The sequence below is a fragment of the Lissotriton helveticus genome, chromosome 5_1 (genome assembly GCF_964261635.1).
Source record: "Lissotriton helveticus chromosome 5_1, aLisHel1.1, whole genome shotgun sequence".
Lineage (NCBI taxonomy): Eukaryota > Metazoa > Chordata > Amphibia > Caudata > Salamandridae > Lissotriton > Lissotriton helveticus.
In genome coordinates this window covers 559519954-559540123 of record NC_136065.1, presented here as the reverse complement: position 1 = coordinate 559540123, position 20170 = coordinate 559519954, and positions in this window count along the sequence as shown.

Sequence of the window (20170 nt, the reverse complement as noted above, 5' to 3'; positions counted from 1 at the left end):
AGTGCGTACATATGGTGGCGGTGTCTGCGAGATATCGCCAACCATATTACGATGCCTGCAGTCCTTTGCCTTTCCACGGCGGCAATGAAAGGCATACGGTCTTTGCTTTGGAGGCCCGTTGCAGGCCCCCAGGGTTATGTTATGTTATATTATATAAAGTTTTGTTAAGCGCTCAGCTACTCGGACCGAGTGTCCCGGCGCTATCAGACCCAGCACAACACAACCATCATGGTAGAGGGGGATTGATTACAGAACAACCACGTCTTAAGCTCCTTCCTAAAAGACAGTAGGGTCACGCATTTTCTTAGTGACAGTGGCAGTGCATTCCAGGCTCGGGGTGCAAGGTAACCATAGGAGCGACCCCCGATGCGAGCACGCCTAACTGCCGGGATAGTAGTCAGTGAAAGGGACGCAGAGCGAAGCGCTCTAGATGGAACATGAAAACCCAACCGCTTCCTTAGGTAACCTGCGCCAGTGCCATGGAGTGCCTTATAAGCCATGGTTAGCGTCTTGAACTCGATACGTTTCCGTATTGGAAGCCAATGAAGGGATTTCAGCAGGACAGCCACATGAGCCCTCCGACCAAGGCCGAAGATAGCTCGGGCGGCCGAATTCTGCACCGCCTGCAGCCGTGAAAGAAGATAATCGGGGAGGTCGAGGTAGAGCACATTGGCGTAGTCGAGCCTGGAACCTACCAAGGCTTGCACTATACTTTTCCTGTGGGCAATGGACAGGAGAGGGAGGAATTTCCTGAGCATTCTCAGTAACCTAAAGCATTGACCCACCAGACCCAGAATCTGTGGTTTAAGGGACAGGGCGGTGTCCATCTTGACTCCCAGATTCTTTGCCATCCCCGTCTCCACAGAGGGAGGGTGGATATCGGCCGGCCACCAGGACTTCCAGCATGGGTGCGGAAAACACCCAAAGAAGAGGACCTCAGATTTGTCTGGCTTGCATTCCAGCTGGTTTGTATGAAACCAGCCGAACACAGCGCCCAGGCAGTTCTTAATAAGCTCTCCGTCAAAATCCCTGTTCCTGCTACAGGTGAAGGGGGGTGGGGGTGCATATGGGGGTTACCTATGGTACCCCCCTGCGTTTCAAAGTACAACATGGCAGGCACCACGCGGTGCCTGTCATGTTGTACTTTGAAACGCACCGCCCGCCGCAATGTTAAAAATGCGGGATGCACCCGCCACTGTGGCGGTTGCATCCTAATTCCACGCACGGGTCCCCGCCCTTATGGCGGACGGTCCCTTCCCACGACAGGATGGTGGGCGGACAAAGTCCGCCCGCCATCCTAATGGGCCCCTTAGTTTGTATTTTTTCTAAACTAATGGGGTTATTCAAATACGTAGTGTTTGAAGTGAAGTCGTTTACACAATGTTGCTTAGACTGTTGTGGTAATATTAAATGTAAACCTTCCGAAGTCCAACACTTTCCCTACTGTTGCACAGACTGGAGTGGGAATACTAAATGTAATCCCTCTGAAGTCCAGCGTATTCTCTACTATTGCACAGACTTGAGTGGGACTAGTAAATGTAGCTCTTCCGAAGTTCAACGCGTTCCTTACTGTTGCACAGACTGGAGTGGTATTAGTAAGTTTAATCCCTCCAAAGACTAACGCTTTCCCTACTGGTGCACACCCTGGAGTGGGAATAGTAAATTGAACCTCTCTGAAAGTCCAGCGCTTTCCCTACTGTTGCACAGGCTGGAGTGGCAATAGTACATTTAACCCCACCAAAGTCCAATGCTTACCTGCCTGTTCAGCTGTTTGGAGTGGTAATAATATATTTAATCCCTCAAGAAGTCCTACAATTTATTTACTGTTCCATAAACTGGAGTGGAAATAGTATAGCTATTATTCCCAGACACCAATACATTTCCTAATAACAGTTAAATATATTGTTTATCAATATTTGTTTATATTTTAATTTCATATTATTTGTTTATATTTTTATTTGTTTTTGCATTTTCATATTATTTTTTCATGAATGTGTTTTTTTGAATTTTCTAATTTTCCATTTTTTTGTTTGGTATTATTTGTAATACTTCACGTTTAAAAACAAATATATACATGTATATATATATATATATATATATATATATAATGTGCTTTGTATACTAGTACATTTAAAGAATTAAACAAATGAAATAATATAACATAAAATATATATTTTTTATAATTGTATTACAATATATATTGGTGTGTACATATATATTGTCACTAGGCTAGGTTAGGTCCTGGGAAAACACTGACATTTTACATGTACGAGTTTCTTAAGTTGCCTTTTTTTCCACACAATGACTTTTGACACACATTTGCTTGTGTGAAAGTGCAGGATTAGTTTTTCTGAAACCACATTGCTTACAATTCCACTTCGTAAGTACACTATCACAACACCTTGAACATGCAGTACAAGGCCTGCACATCATTGTGCAAATGTTGTTTGTTATTCATTCATGAGGCGACAGGGCTATCACAAAGACAATAAACAATGTCGGCCCAGCTGAAGCCTTGACTCCGAACCATGGATACTTTTATTATAAATACCCACATATTTCCATCGTCAAGGGAGAGGAGCACTCTGCTGTCATTGCGAGGTCATCGCTATGTCGGATTCTCAGCCCAGTTCATGCCTGTTTACCCTCTGCGAGGAGGAATGTCCAACTGATGACCAAAATTGGGGACCTACATACCTTGCCATCAAGTAATAGGGTCTTAGATCATTCTGTGGGGGATTCTTGGTAGTAAAATTACTCTAGGTAACTACGTTAGGAAGCACATAGTAGGAGTACACCATACCCAGTACTCATATGGTACGATGGGGGAATTGTTCATCCTTTTCACTGTCCTCATACTGCTAATCATTTTCACCTGCTTCTGTCTATTAATCATTGCAGCGCATATATTTTATGGAAGAATCACCATGGTTAAAAAATGATTGAAAATGCCCCTTTATGTATTTCTTATGTATCTCTCTAAGTGAGCATGAGTGACTAAGCAAAAAGGTTCTAGATCGGTTACAAAGATTCCTTTAGAAGTCAGGGTTGTCATGTTCTGAGGTGGCCCAAACCATTCTGTACCTTGCCAAGTTTAGGGGTGCCTATGGTGCCACTGAGGTCTACAGGCCATCGTATCCTGAAAGGGGTGTGGACACCATCCCAACATTTATATTGTCCAACAAATGAACAGTTGCTACCAAAAAGTGAAATCAGTACAACATGATGCCACCAACGATGGTAGATTGGTTTCTTATTTAATGGATCACCTGAGTAGTTCTTTTGTGCATACCCAGAGACCCCTATACACCACCTAACCAAAGATGTCTGTGGTTGTAGGGACTATCTTTCTCAGCTGAGTAGGTAACCCCTATGTATTGGTTATAGGTTGTTCAAGCTTGAACCTTTCAAAAGATTTATTCTCATTCTGTTACCCTCTCTGAATTCCATTTCAGAAATATGTCTGACACAGAAGGCCCAGCAGCACTTAACATTGCTGAGAACTGCAGACATGCTATTAAAACATGGTCTCATAGTTACTTGTGGAGATGTGGCCTTCGTGGTTGAGGCTCACGAAGCATATAGGACAGAGGTGTTCTATTCTTGGGTTAAATTCCTGGCAGAAGACAACACAACAAGGCTATTTCACAACTATAAACAAGATGACGTTCCAAACAACCACACACCAAATGAAGAAATAGAAATACTTTTAACATTCCAAGAACCCAAAAATTGGTTTGATGGTGTCCTAGCACACACAACAGAAAACGTCAGGCTAGGTCCCCTTAGCAATGAGGGAGCAACATGGCCATACACACTGCATCCTGATGGCGATAATTTATCAACAGTACGATTGCATAGACTATACTAACACTTAGTGGCAATATACAGATGTTTGACAAGGTTTGTTAAGTGAACATTAACATTAAACCCTACACGGACTGCTCAAGCTGCACCACCACAATTGGCTACACCGGGCATCAGTCTAAATGCTGTCATGGGTATGGTTCCCATTAGACAGGGGGAGATTCTGTTCCGAATTGCACAAAAATAAGTCAGTTTGAAGCGGTATTTCGCCATACAGGACTGCAGGAAAAACAGAGAATATTAACACTTTGCGTGCTGATGGGGATGGCTCCCCTGTGGAAGACTGCACCACTTGAGGTATAGTTTTTGCTGCAGTATATACCAGAACCCCGTTCATGAGCTGTTTTGCTAGAAGTGCTTACATGGATCCAGAATGAGAATGGGGCAGCACCTGCCCTGGATTTGGGGATTAAACTGATGGGCAATTTTGACACTGTATCCACCATTATGTTAAGTAATATTAAAGGGGAAGCAGCAGAACTGGCTATATGCCAGCGCCTAAGGGATTTGTTTCTGGGACAACAGGAGTGTGAATTGCCTAAAATTATTGAAGAAACCAATGATATGCTGGGTAGAGATCATTTGGGGGCCAGACCTGGTAAACCATAACTAAAGAGTAATTCTGAAAAGGATAACTTTAAGCAAGCACCCAAGTCTTCTACAAAGTAGAAGTGGGATACTAAGAAAAACAAAGACGAAACCAATTCATGGGTGGGTCTCCTCCAAAGGAGGCCACTGAGAAATGCTATAACCTGCTTAACCGTGATAATATTAGATCACCTGGCAGGTATCAGGATACTAATACATGTTCATCTCGTTCCTTACTGGATACATCAAAAATGTTTAAAGGAGAGAGGTAGACAGCCAGAGCGCAGATCAGAGGAGTGCGTGAAACCAAAGAAGGACTCACAATGCTCATCTGACTACAGCATTAAACAGGAATATAAGCCTAAAACGTCAAAACCTCAATTTAAGAAGAAGAAGGTAGCTGGACTTAAGATAGAACTGCCGCTTTTATTATTCCACAATTGCATTAATGTGCTATTTTTAAACTTGATGTATTGTTTTTTACGCATATTATCGTTTCACAGTTCGACCTGCACTGTTATTTCAAACGTCACCATTACTACTTCTACTATTGTATAAGTCATCAAAATGTTTAAACTGTAATACATCGTCTTCAAAATAAAAACAAAATTAATTGATTATATCAATAAGTAACACATTCAGTCCATAGGTCTGTATCATTGATCAAATGCTGCCTCATTGAAGATCTCTCAGTCAGAAATTGCAATAATTTTTCCATAAGGAACACTGTTTTTGTCTTACATTGCAAAAGACTGCACCATAGTGCAGTGCAATTTTGCAGTGGCTCTCCAGTGAAAAACATAAGTATTGTACCAGTCGATTGGTGTACATTTTTCTTCATGAATAGTCAGGCGGTGCACATTTCAGTGCAAAATACCACTTTACTAATGGAAAGTCCCAGTGGGGCTGATTATGAGCCCCTCAGATTGGGGATCAATATCTCATGCAACTCATAAAATACAATTCCCTGGTGTTTGGCATTTAAAAGGTTTAGGGCATAGCATCTGTTGCACATTCCTCCCTGCAAAATAGGGAAATGCATGCGGAATTTGGTGTTGAAACTGCCTGCGCAACTAGGTGCTTTATGCACCAGACTCTTAATGTACTTGTATTTACATAGCATTATTACCATGGTAAATTTCATGTGATCTGGCCTGCCGAATCTACCTGGGAAAATTGCATGGGATGCAGTAATTAGTGCAAAACTTGTAATTCCGAACCTTGCATGCTCAAGAGTTTGAGGAGGAATCATAAAATAATTGACCATTCATACTGAGGGCACATGGCTTTGCAAGAACATATAGACTGATGCATAGAATGTTTTGTAATCATAAATTACAATAGCGCTACTGACTTCTTGTTAACTTTCAGCCAGCATTGCTGTTGCAAGATTACTTTCATGGGGTGTTAGCTGTTAAATATTTTTGTTTGCTCAGCTTCCACGCATACCAGAACGAAATGACAGGTAAACTTGCTGTTTGAAGTTTACAGAATAGCAACCAATAGCTTTGCCTGTAAAATAAAATTCTAGGATTGATTGACTGTAAACTGAAGGATCATCTCTTAGGGCCTGATTTAGAGTTTTGTGGACAGAGTACTCCATCACAAAGATGACACAGTACACTGTCTGCTAAATCCACAGTTCGCCCATCATATTAAGTTAGGTGGACTGTAAATATTTCATCTAATGAGCCCCTGTAGGATCTGTTAACTGTCTACTTCCTCCAAAGGACTAATGGAGTAAGGGATGTTGGAGGAATGACTTTACACTGCCCACCCTATTTAGGATGGACAGTATAAAGAAGTGGTGAAGAATAGGGAAAAACTATTATGACATCTATTGTGGAGGCCATTAGATTTGTTTTTTCAAAAACTAACTTCTGCTTAGGGAATTTGTTTTGAGAAACAAAAAACTTTTGAAAAGGTTGACAGCCAGCTGTCATGGTAACAGTAATATTGGCCAAATGTTTCCTACATTGACAGCCATCGCCATAGAGTGTTGTTTGCAGAGATGGAGGACAACTCTAAATTTAGCAGACAGAGGTCATTTTGGATGGTGATATCATAATTTAGAACTCTTTTGTTGAGGGACAACATACTGGATTTTCTTTAGAGCAAACATTATCAGTGCAATATAATATCTCATCCACCACCTTCCACTTCATGCCTCTGTTTCATCCTCCATGTGTTACTGTGCTCTTATCTTTCTCTACCTCCTTTATTTTCCCTTTTTTGTCTTTCTCTCTCTTCCTCTGGGTCAAAGTCAGATGATAAAAAATACGTTCCATTCTCTAAACAAGCATTTGCAATTCAATAGGTTTCGCATTTACGCGAGTTTGAGCTGTTGGAATTGTAAATGACAGTGCCTTTTATTTATGTTTTGATTTTTAAACCATAAATAAAAGGCATTGTAATTTACAATGCTAATAGCTTAAACTCTCGCAAATGCGAGACCTATAGCAATACAAATGCTTGTCTGTTTAATGATGTCATGCAGCCTTCAGGTTTGAGTTGGAGAAAACCGGGTTGAGGGGCGGGCTACAGAAGCGCACAACCATAGAGCGGAGATCAAAGCTAGAATGTAGCTTTGGTACAACTACCTCATTTGCTGGGTCCAAAGTCTACATCTGGGGCTTGTTCGCTGTCATGTGGCGCAACTCAAGCCCGTTCCTGTTAATGAATTATCCCTAGGAGGTGACAAACAATTGCTTTTTCGGTTAAAGCGCCCCATGGCACTCATTTATTTTAATGTAGGCCACTCCCCTTTCTTTAGGCTCCTGTAAAGAAAGGTGCGTGGCTGATATTACTGTTAAAGCGATGCAGGGGATGCTTTATAAAAAATAATAAAGCATTTGTTAAGCAGCACGTGCAAAACTGCTGCGCTGTGCAGGGAGCATTTTTTTAAAGAAGGGCAGCGTCCATGATCGGGCGCTGCACTGTCAGGAAACAGGGTGGGTTAGGGAGAGACTGTCGGGCTGCTAGAATAGACATTAAAGAAAATATGGCTCACCGACAAGATAAAGCAGACTGTGCAAGACCACAAGTAAAAAGTCCAGTCTTTATGGGAAGTTACAAATGCAGACAAGGCGGTATCAAGGAGGGACTAAGCCTATTCAGGAATGAAAAGCAACGATTATGAAAGGACTGTGACAAGAGCCAATTGCAAAGATGGGCGGGAAATGGGCGGGACTTTTATTCCATTCTTCAATACAGCTTGCCTCGCAGAGCAGCGCCTGCGCTGCCCAGGCTTGACCTAAAAGAGTACCACTGCCAACCACATGCATAAATTAAACACTGATCTATGTTGAAAAACCTGGTGGAACTGTATCTTATTATATTTTGTACACAAAAGTCCATAAGAATTTTCGTTAATAGTATTTTTGTGGTGTAGTATTTGATGTCAAGTGTTTTGAAGGAGCGAGACATCAGTCCTCTTTGAAGGAGTGTCCACCCCATCACAATCTTTTGTTGTGGGTTTTGGAGTATGCATTGATAACACATAACAACAAGCATTGCGAAAGCGAATAGGTCTGGTGTGGGCTGCCAGCCTTTTGGCAAATCTTGTTTTCTTTTGTCATGGTTTTTGCAAAATTCTATTATTCAGGAAGTTGCTGGCCCTCATCAATCTTAATAAAACGTTAGCTAATAGTAGAAATGTTGTTTTGGCCTAAAAAAAGCACACATTGCCTTAGTCCCTAGCACAAAAGAAAACTACTTTGCATCTTGATGTGCTCCTAGTGAAAGGGCAGCACGATGTAACTCAAAGTGAAGTTAGCCAATGGCTGAAGTGGGCTAACACATTGCCCCTTGATCCAAGCGGGAGTGGGTGGAAGGAAAATGTGGATTACAGAACCACAGACTAATGGACGAAGTTTGGCTATAAACCCCTTTAGGTAACTATGCTATACACATAATTTTAGTAAAATCAAAAGGTATTGGCTAACTCAGACTTAAAAAAAAGTCATTCAGTCTGGCGCTGGCTGCCAGCCTCTTGCCTTTGTGAAAAAAGGAAAGAAAGAAAGAAAGAAAGAAAGAAAGAAAGAGAAAGGCAAGAGGAAGGGAGGAAGTTGAAAAAAAGAAAGAAGGAAAGAAAGAGGAAAGAATGAAAGAGGAAAGATGAAAAGAAGAGGCCGAGAAATAAAGTGAGAAAGAAAGAAAGCAGAACAAAGGAAATAGTAGCAAGTAAAAAAAGATAGATGGGAGGAAAGAAAGAGGAAGGCAAGAATGAAAGAGGGAGGGAGAGAAAGGAGGAAAGAAAGAGGAAAGGAAAAAGCAAATGAAGAAGCAAAGAAAGGAAGAGGCAAGAAAGACGGAAAAAAGAAAGAAGGACAGAAAGAATGAATGACAGGCAGACAGGGTTGCAAGAATAGGGCACCCTCATGAGCTTATATTCAGAGTTCATGTGAGCTGCTCATAATATGTGAAAAAGCAGCAGTCAGATAAACAAAGGCCACTTTGAAACAAATTTACAAAAGCACTGGCAGGCGACAGGAACTGATAAAGCAGGAATGTACCCTGTACTCTCATCTGGTAGAAAGTGTCCTGCTATCATATCAGGCTCTGCAAACAAGGACAACACTAAAGTAATAATAAAGTCAACACATCAGCTCTGACACTGAAGGGAACTACCTTGTGTGTGGATGTTTTCCTTGCAAAAGGGCTAAATGCAGTCACTCCAAGAGAAGTTAGCCAGTTGCTGGAGAAGGCTGACCCATTGACCCATTCTGTATACTGTAGTACGTGGAAGCAAAATGTGAATAACAAAAAAACAGACCGATGGATGAAGATAGGTGGCTAATAGCCACATTATGTAAGTATAGTATACAAATAATTTTAGTACAATTAAACGGTCTTGGCTACTGCCAGACTAAAAAATGACCTAATACACAAACATCCCACATGTAAATGTAAAATACTCCTGTTTTGAAATATTTTGCATTGAAATAGGTATTAAGGGGTCTTTAGACATGGGTTACTCGCCAAGCTGTCAGCAATACCTACGGTTACAACCTTGTTCAAGCATACATAGACTGGAATTTGGCTCCCCATTTTACTCATGTGGTTGACTCTTTGGTGTATTACTTTGCCTTCTACAGACTGCTTGCATTGCAATGCTTGAGGTACTCTTTTGCATCTCAGACATACAATAATGACACATTCAATGTTTTATCTCCTACAAGCACTGCATACAGAAAGCAATCCATTTTTTGTCTTACTGCAATAGGGTTTTAAAATACTTTTGTTCCCATCATTACCAACACTACCATCATCACTGTCACACCACTGCTACCACCGTTACCAGCCCCACAGCATATGTGCATAACAGTGACTGCATGAGAGCCATGCCAATTCCCTTGCCAGTGCTTGTTGATATTTCAAACTACGGTTTAGATTGGTACTTATGCTCAGGCCAGAGTTAGCTTTACTCCTATTGTCAGGGTGCAGAGCTAGGATTACTGTTAAGGTTAACCTTAGACTTTGGGTCCAGTCTATGTGAAGGTTTAAGACTCAAAATTCACTTAGTTTTAGGGCCTTATTCTCAGTTTGGCAGTGCGGGAGCGGGATCGCCCATGTTTGAACTGCCCTCAAGATTAGGAGTCAAAATCAGTACCTGGATTGCTGCTGTCCATGCCGGGCAGGTACCGGGGTGCATGCACAAAGGATGGCACAACATGTGCCCCCCTGCATGCACCCCATGGTACATTCCTCCCCGCCACACTTTTCATGGCATTCGTATGTTCATGAAAAGTGTGGTGGTGAGGAAACTCGTAATATGCTTGGTGGGCCGCAGCAGCCCAGCCAAGCATATTGTGCCCTCAAGACTGCCGTGCTGGAAGTTGGGGTGGTCCTAGGGCGGATTGAACATCCTGGTCCTAATAGGATGGTTGGAAGACCACCACTGCCGCACCCCCGCTCCGTGGACCGCTAGACCCGTAATAAGGCCTTTAGGCACAAGGTCAGCTTTAGGCTTAGCATTTGTTTATTACATTCTTATGAATTTATAATACATTTCAGGATTGAACTTTTGGGATCGCATTTATATTTCTTTTTTTTTTTTGTTCAATATAATTCTTTTTAAGTATTTATATTTCTGTTTTTTTGTGTTTTCAATAGAATTGTTTTATGCATTACAGTTTAGGAATTATGACCTGCAAAAGGTTACAGCCAGTTTCTACACTTCATTTCACAATGTGGTCTACGCAAAGTGCTTTCCAACTTGGGCACCTCTGAGCAGAGCACAAGGCAGTACATTCGTTCAGTGGTTAAAAGGCTCACTGCTGAGATTTGTTTGCACCAGTAGGTCCCAGATATGTGTGTGGCCTAGGCTAACAGTCCTTTTTCTCCTTCCGAGTTTGATACATTGACAGCTGTTCAGAAGTTTAAAAACGTGTTTGTTTTTTTCAGAAGTACTCGATACCTTGCTTTTATAGAAAGCACTTTACAAGAAAGACAAACTAATATTAGGCAAGAACCCAACATTTGGAGGACAGATGAGAGTGAACTGCTTAGAATCAGGAAAAAACTAAAATAATATTCCACATCAACTAAAATCTAACAGAGCACCTAAAAAAAGTAAAAAATCTTGTTAAAACAAAAGTAAATGAGGAATACACAGATGTATGCAAAACATACATGGACTAAGAAAAGTGAATTTGACTGACATGGCCAAGTTAGAAATTGTAGCTAAACCGAACCGCCTGTTCTAAACTGTAACCAAATCTGCAGTTCTGTCAGCCCTGAAGTGAGCGAGTTTCCCCTCGCGCCACAAATATACCATCATCTGGAATTTTTTGCTGATGCAACAGAAGTCTGTGGAAAGCCTTGTTTTAATTATGTGCTCCAGTATAGAAATGACCTCATTGACATGTTTAGTGCTATTTGGCAAGAAAGCCTAGTTCAAACATACATTAGTATGGTCACTATATTTGCAAGTATCGTCTTCTGACATGTAATGTACACTCATGGTGGTTCCCGAGAGCCATAATGCCTGCTTCAATGCCATTAGTTCGGACAACCTCTCAGAATTATCAGTGTTTTAACTAACATCAATCATTCCTTCTGATGCATCTGAGACAGGCACAGCATGCCATAAATGGCTTTATTGAGGGATCTGCTCAGCAGCTTTTTCCAATATAGGACGCCAAATGCTTCACATAATTCCAGAAAAAATAAAACTCTGCACTAAAAAAAGGGAGCGTTCCACATTAAGTATAATTTATGACCACTGTCCGGGCATCATCTTCCACGTGCATGTGTACAAGGTAAAAGGACTGTTGATTTAAAAAAAAGTGGATAAATGAGTTTGAACTTAATATATATTTCCCTCTACTGTCTCGTAACCTTACATTGAAAGATAATATTAGGCCCACTTCCAAGGGGACAAGACACAGTATACTTCACAGTAGACTCATTACACAGACACCTTGCAGCAGCAAACCTGGCGATTGGTCAAATGAATTGCCTCCGCGAGTAGCATAGTAGAAATTCCCTGAGAGGACCAGAATATGAAAGTTGCCATACTGCTAAGGCCGGACTGGCCGTAGCAGGCACTGGGCGTTTTCCCCACGGGCCGGAAGGTTGGAGGCCGGTTTTGAGTGGGGGTCGGGGGAGGGGGGAGATTTGTTACTGGGGCTGGTTCGGCAGCCGTGATACAGTATCGGACCCCTGTAACAAAAGCTGCAGCAGTGCTTCTCACTAGCCCCCACCCCTGGGACATTTTAAGGATTTTAGGGGGCCCGGGCCAAACATATTTTGGGGGTCCCTGTTCGGTACAGTTTTGAATTTATGATACAATTTCAGATATTTCATGCCTTCTTTGGCCTGTTCACTGAAAGTGCATGGACACACTTGTCCAAATTTTCTGAGATAGTGACGTGTGTTTTCAATATTGTAACACAGCAGCAGCTCACGGATATTACTGCAAATAATCTTTATTTTATTTATTTATTTATTTTTGGCATTTATTAAGCGCGAACAATTGCCCGCAGGCGTCTCGGCGCTATACTGTTTTACCCTCCTTTATGATTTATGCAGTTTTTCAGAGGTTGAATAGCCAGGTTTTCAATTTCTTCCTAAAGGACAATAGATTTGGGCTTGATCTTATTGTTTGTGGAAGCGTATTCCATAATCTTGGGGCGGCAGCTAAAAAACGTCTGTCTCCCCAATTGACCAATCTAGTCCGTGGCACTACTAGGTCATTCTGTCCTGCAGATCGTAGCATTCGGGTGGGAATGTACGGAACAAGGTGGTCGCACAGGAATTGAGGCGCTTGATGGTGTAGTGCCTTGTAGACGATACATAACGTCTTAAATTTGATTCGGTTCCTAACAGGTAGCCAGTGGAGACTCCTCAAGGATTCGGATATAGGTTTAAATTTAGGAATGTTGAGGAGAAGTCTGGCTGCTGCATTTTGGATTGTTTGCAGTTTCTTAATTGTCTTAACTTGGGCATTTGCAAACAAGCCATTGCAGTAATCCAGCGCTGATAGGACCATTGCACTAACCAATGTCTTTCCCACATTGGTAGGAAGAAAAGGGATAATCTTCCTTACCAGTCGAAGTTTGTAGAAGGCTTTGGAGGCCGTCTGATTGGCATGAGCCATGAAATTTAGGTTATCATCGAAGATGACACACAAGTTTCTCACTTTCGTAACTGGTTCAGGTACAGCTCCGAAAGATAATGGCCACCAAGTAGGGGACCAACTAGGGCTGAGGTGGCCAAAGGTGACCACCTCGGTTTTGTCGGAGTTTAATTTCAAGCAGTTTGCTGACATCCATTTTCCAATGGCCAGCATACCTGTCTTGAAATTTTCCGCTACTTTTTCCCCATCATTTCTGACAGCCAGTATCAACTGAGTATCATCCGCATATGAGGTAAGGTTCATCCCATGCGCTTTGATGGTGTTAGCGAGGTCCGACACATAGATATTAAATAGTGTCGGACTAAGGGATGAACCTTGAGGTACCCCACATGGTAGTGATAGTTCAGCAGATTCATATTGGCCCAGTATGACTGCCTGGGATCTCTCTGCTAGAAAAGATGCTATTAAGTCTTTTGCTAAGCCTTGCACGCCCATCATTTCGACACGGTTGACTAAGATCTTATGGTCAACCGTGTCGAAGGCAGCTGATAAATCTAAGAGCACCAATAATGCAGTTCCACCTTGGTCTCTGATTAATCGGATGTCATCCGCTGCCTTAATGAGGGCTGTTTCCGTCCCATGAAACTTACGGAAACCAAATTGTGTTTCATCGAGCAGATGGTGTTGCTCGATGAATAACGCAAGTTGAATATTCATGGCTTTTTCAATTACCTTAGCGATAAAGGGTAGGTTCGCTATAGGCCTATAATTTTTAAGTTCTGCTTTATCCAAGCCTGCTTTCTTCAGAAGTGGTTTGAGTAAGGTTTTTTTCAATTGGTTAGGAAAGATTCCTGTGCGAAACATGAGATTGATCATTTGAGTAATTGCAGGGATTACGACGTCTATTAATGACCGAAGAGTGTTTAAGGGGCAAGGATCCAAAGCTGATCCGGATTTAATTGTTTTCACAATGTCCTGAATATTGTCATCTGTTACCTCTGCGAAGCAAGAGAGGGTATTACTTGGAGAAGGGATATTTGTTTTCCTGATCCATTGATCTTCGCCTTGGTTAAATGCTGAAAATATATCATTTACTTTGGCGAAGAAAAATGCTGCTAATGAGTTGCAGAACTCTTGTGAGCAAGGAGGATTAAGATCTCGGGCACATCCCGCGAGATGTTTGGTTATTTCGAAAAGCTTTTTATTCGAGTTTTGTGCGTTTTCGATTTGCTCTGTATAAAACTTCTTTTTAGTCTCTATAATTAGGAGTTTATATTGAGTTAAGAGTTCCTTGTACACTATCTTGTCCTCGTTATCATATTTTTTCCTCCAGATTCTTTCTTTATTTCTGCATTGCTGTTTCACTTTTCTAAGCTCTTCAGTATACCAAGGGGCTGAGGGGGAACTTCTGTTTCTGGACATTCTTTTTTCAGGTACCAGTTTGTTAGCCGCCTGGCCTACCCATGTGTGATACTGTTCAATAGCAGTATCTGGATCAGTTGCCCATTTGGGAGTGGAGTTCAATAGCGCCTACTTAAAGCAGGGGATACTGATGTCTTTCCAGACCTTGAACAATTCTCGTGAGGGAGATATAAAGGCGGTTGTGGTTTTGTTAATTTGAATGGTTGCCAAAACCAGATAATGATCTGACCAAGCCATAGGCAAGACATCAGACACTGATATATTTTCCAAGTTGGTGAAAATACCATCTAAGGTATGGCCTGCATTATGAGTGGGTCCTTTCACCAGCTGAGATAGACCAAAGACCTCCATTTCAGATTGCAATGATATGGTGTCCTTATCTTCGCCACGTTCTAAATGGAAATTAAAATCACCTAACAGAGTTATCGAATTGTCAGTGCCTGAAGTTTCTAGGATGGTGAGTATTTCTGTCAAGAAGTCCACCCGGGTTTCTGGTCTTCTATAAAGTAATATACCTTTAAAATTGTATGAGGGGGAGAGATAAATGTCAAATTGAAGTGCTTCACATGCCTTTGAAGGTATGGCTGTGGTGCGAATTTTAAAAAAGTCACGGGCAATTATTGCAACCCCACCACCTCTTTTGCCAATTCTATCTAGTCTGTGGCATTTGTATCCCTGTGGAACGGCTATTACGAGGTCTGGGTCAGAGGCTTTATCCAGCCATGTCTCTGTCAGGAACATTATGTCTATGTTCCTATCGGTGAGTACATCGGCTACCTCTTGCCTGTGTTTGGGTAATGAACGCACGTTAATCAGGGCTATCATAAAAATTTGGTTTGTTTGTTTCACGCTTTCGCTACCTGCTCTTTTATTTAATAGGGGAGTAGACATTTGACAATGTTTACAGTGCAATACGGTTTTAGATAGCAGGGAATCAGGACTGTACCTTATGCAATGTTCCGAGATTTGCGGGCGTAAATCGGTCAATGCTGAGCACGGGTATGAGATGAGGCTTGCGCGGGCATTTTGACCAGGGGGGGTGGCCCTAGGCCCGTATCTGGCGCGGACGGGCGCAGACGGGCCCGCCTTTGGCGCGCCTTCGGCGCGCCGCCGGCGCGCCCGCTGCGCCCGCCCGCTGCGCGGACGGAATGACCCCATTATTTTATATCCTGCCGAGGAGGGTGGGAGGCGTCCTGCCACTGGACCGCCAACCCTTCCTCCCTCCAAGATGGCGCCCCTGTCCCGCGTCGTCAGCCCGCAATCGGCCACGCCGGGATGGGGGGGTGAGTGAAGCACGCCTCGGTGCTAAATTAATCCTGCACTCGAGCCAACTATAATTACACCAGCTTAAAATTGCATCAATTAAAATATTTTACAATTCTTAAAAAGTCTGTGCAATATCAGTGCTAAAAAAGTCTGTGCAATATCAGCGCGCTTTCAGAAAGGGATAGTAAGTAGGACCCCCGGCTTTTCGCCTCAGGGGAGAGTAAGCGAGTACAGCGAGCCTTACAAATGCTGCTCCTTAAGTATCCGGGAGGGCGGGAGGCGTCCTGCCACTGGACCGCCAACCCTTCCTCCCTCCAAGATGGCGCCCCTGTCCCGCGTCGTCAGCCCGCAATCGGCCACGCCGGGATGGGGGGGTGAGTGAAGCACGCCTCTGTGCTAAATTAATCCTGCACTCGAGCCAACTATAATTACACCAGCTTAAAATTGCATCAATTAAAATATTTTACAATTCTTAAAAAGTCTGTGCAATATCAGTGCTAAAAAAGTCTGTGCAATATCAGCGCGCTTTCAGAAAGGGATAGTAAGTAGGACCCCCGGCTTTTCGCCTCAGGGGAGAGTAAGCGAGTACAGCGAGCCTTACAAATGCTGCTCCTTAAGTATCCGGGAGGGCGGGAGGCGTCCTGCCACTGGACCGCCAACCCTTCCTCCCTCCAAGATGGCGCCCCTGTCCCGCGTCGTCAGCCCGCAATCGGCCACGCCGGGATGGGGGGGTGAGTGAAGCACGCCTCGGTGCTAAATTAATCCTGCACTCGAGCCAACTATAATTACACCAGCTTAAAATTGCATCAATTAAAATATTTTACAATTCTTAAAAAGTCTGTGCAATATCAGTGCTAAAAAAGTCTGTGCAATATCAGCGCGCTTTCAGAAAGGGATAGTAAGTAGGACCCCCGGCTTTTCGCCTCAGGGGAGAGTAAGCGAGTACAGCGAGCCTTACAAATGCTGCTCCTTAAGTATCCGGGAGGGCGGGAGGCGTCCTGCCACTGGACCGCCAACCCTTCCTCCCTCCAAGATGGCGCCCCTGTCCCGCGTCGTCAGCCCGCAATCGGCCACGCCGGGATGGGGGGGTGAGTGAAGCACGCCTCGGTGCTAAATTAATCCTGCACTCGAGCCAACTATAATTACACCAGCTTAAAATTGCATCAATTAAAATATTTTACAATTCTTAAAAAGTCTGTGCAATATCAGTGCTAAAAAAGTCTGTGCAATATCAGCGCGCTTTCAGAAAGGGATAGTAAGTAGGACCCCCGGCTTTTCGCCTCAGGGGAGAGTAAGCGAGTGACAACCTCCCATTTCTCAAATATGAGGTCCTGTTTTGATCTAAAAGAAACTTTTTAATGGATTTTGCATAAAACATAATAAAAACGACGACATTTCTCTGCAAAATGTCTGTAATAGACTCTCATACATCAGCCACATTAAAATTAATCAGAGGAAAACGGTATCTTAAACAACAATCTGTTTAAGAATTATTTAAACAGAGTTGGCTCTACCAGGGGCCCCTTCTAAGGCCTGGGCCCCGGGCCGGAGCCCACTTTGCCCATGCCTTAAAACGTCTCTGCCCCACCCCACCCCTCCCGGGCTGGTCCAATTGAATTGCGAGGGCTGGTTTGCATTCCCAGTCCGACCCTGCATACTGCTGGTGCTTTATTCTCCGAATATTTACACGAAGAGGGCTCAGAAGCCTATTTTATTGGTTGTCTATAAAACATTGATAAGATCCCCTGGATGTGGGTTCTGCATTAAACAAGTAAAGTGTATACACAACAAATCACATGCTACAACTCAATTCTTAGAAGGTTGTTCATTCCTTGTTCTTAACACAATAGACCACTCATGCCAGGGCTAACAAAGAATCACTTTTAGTATTTTAACTGCAAGGAGAGTCACCGGAATTACAGCATTTCTCAGTAGTTACAGATTCACTCTACTTAAATCAACTTAAAGGTACTGCAGAGCTTTATGTACTCAATGGAGGGATGTGGGTCACACCACATAGCCTATCAGTCTGAAGGAGAAGGTGATAATGAATTCAAGTCGGTACTACAGCTCTTGACCCCAGATGCTGGGACAGTAAAAGTCTTCAACCATCTCTTTAAATATAGATCTCCTGGCCAGGTGTTAGCATGCGATCAGAAGCCACCACCCATGTGGGGTGATGCCTGCCTGCAGATATGCTAGTGCTCCCATGCTGATGTCCAGTGACATCTGAGTGTGTAAATAAGTTAAAGCGGGTTCAAGGGAGTGAGTGAAGAGGTGGGATTGTGTTAGAAAGAGAGATTGTGAGAGGACGTGCAAGTGAGTCAGCGGTGTAGCCATCAATGGTGCAGCAGGTGCATTTGCACCAGGGCCCAGGGTCAGTATGGAAGAGTTAGTGTGTGAGAGTCAAAATTAGTGAGGGTGAGTATGTTTGTGTGGGAGTGTGTATGAGTGAGAATAAGTAAATGAAAGAAAGTGAGACAATGAGTGAGGGGTGAGACTTAATGTAAGAGAGAGTGAGTGAGAGTGTAAGAGTGAGTATGAGTGATGGACATTGAGTGAGTAAGAGTGTGTTTGTGTATTTTATGATTGTAAGTCTGCTGCTGGCTTTGGCATACTCAATATAATTCAGGGCTTATGGTGGCAAACAAGGTAGCATGCAGCCACTGGCATATTGGAGATAATTCTTGGCATAAGGAAGGGCACCCATGGGAAAATGTAGGCCCTGACATATTTAAAGTAATTCTTGGCATGCTGCCCCAGTAGAAAAATAATGGTGCTTTTATACTGGAGGAAATTGTTAGCTTAGGCGCACCCTAGCAATATGCTGGCACTGGAACATTGAAGGTAATTCTTGGCATAGAGGAGGGCACTCAAGGCAAAATGCAGATCCTGAAATACTGGAAGTAATACTTGATATGAGAGGATACCTTTGGCAAAATACTGGTACTGACATAACATAGGTAATTCTTTGTCTCAAAGTAGACTGTATTGGCAAAATGTAGCTGAGGGGGGCAGGTTGGGGGAAGCAAGCTATGATAAAATCCTGGCACTGAAATACTGGAGGTAATTTTGTACATACATGGTATATGAGTAATATCAATGGCAAACTTCTGGTACTGGAATATTGTATGTAATTTTTTGCATTAGGGGGTACCTATAGCAAAATGATGGCATTGGCTCAATGAAGGTAATTCTTAACATATGGGGAATTCTCAAGGCAATTTTTTTAAAAACTGGGTTGATCTCCTGACAAGTATTGCATCTCACCACTTTCAAAGATCACCAGTACGACTTTCAACTGTCTTTTTGGCATCAAATGGCAATAGCCCCTTTGTAAATTTGGAACACTGCATCAATCCTTGCATTTTCACTTGACACTTTAGGTTTGTCCACATTATTAGGGTTTTCTCTCCATTAGTGACATTTTGTACACTTTATCTGCTTAAGTATTTTAGACAGGGCTGTGTTCTTTGAAAAATTGTACAGATTTTGAGTAGTCTGCTGGTACTTTTCTGACACCTGATTGTGCCAAACCTTCAATTGGCCTTCACAAAGTGATCGTGCTTCTTGCAGGATAACCAATTGTGCTGCTGTGGAGAACACTTTTTATTCTAGGCTGCAGACTATCGGACAGCACAGCTGTCTGGTTTGCTAAAGACATCTTGGGGACTTTCAGGAAGTTGACATAGGAATGCATGATTACCATTGGTTTGTGGTTTGAAACTCAGATTTTCTGGCGTTCTTTTTGCTGGCTTCATTTGCTTTAAGCTCTCCAGGTTCAGTTTGTCCCTGTGTTGTCTAAACTGTTTACTGTATTCTTCCACTGACTCACTTTCTGTAACCAGGCCTTTAAATCTTTTTTTCGTATCTTGTCAAATTTGCTCTGCATTCAAGGACCAAGGTTAAATGTCAGGCTCTGTCTTCTGAGGGTGCTTGATTACTTTTCTTTTGTCTGACTTCAAAGTGAGAGGATTTATGTGGCAATCTTGCTGTATACTCGGGGTAGGAAAGACGTTTTTTACTAGCACATGACAACATTGAATGAACTCTGAAAGTATTTTAGAATATTTCAGGATTAGGAATACAATAGAAGCACATATATTGTTATTTCTTTTGTGTGTTGGAAACAAATACTTTTGTATGATCAAAACAAATCCTTGTACTAGATGATGCAATTCCACACAATTTTCATTTGTGCACTATATAGGTTCATTAGTGAAGCTGTACTCTGTGCAAATGTAATGGTAATTTCAATTGAAACTGTCTTGTCTGTAATGGTAGTGCGCTGCCATACCATGCATACTCCGCTATACGCCACTCCACTCTAGTCTGAATACCTCCACTTTACACCACTCCAGCCAACCATGCAGAAAGAGGGCACTTTCTCACAAATGCTTTTCAATAGATTAAAAATTCATTTTTAGATTAATAAAAAATGTAATT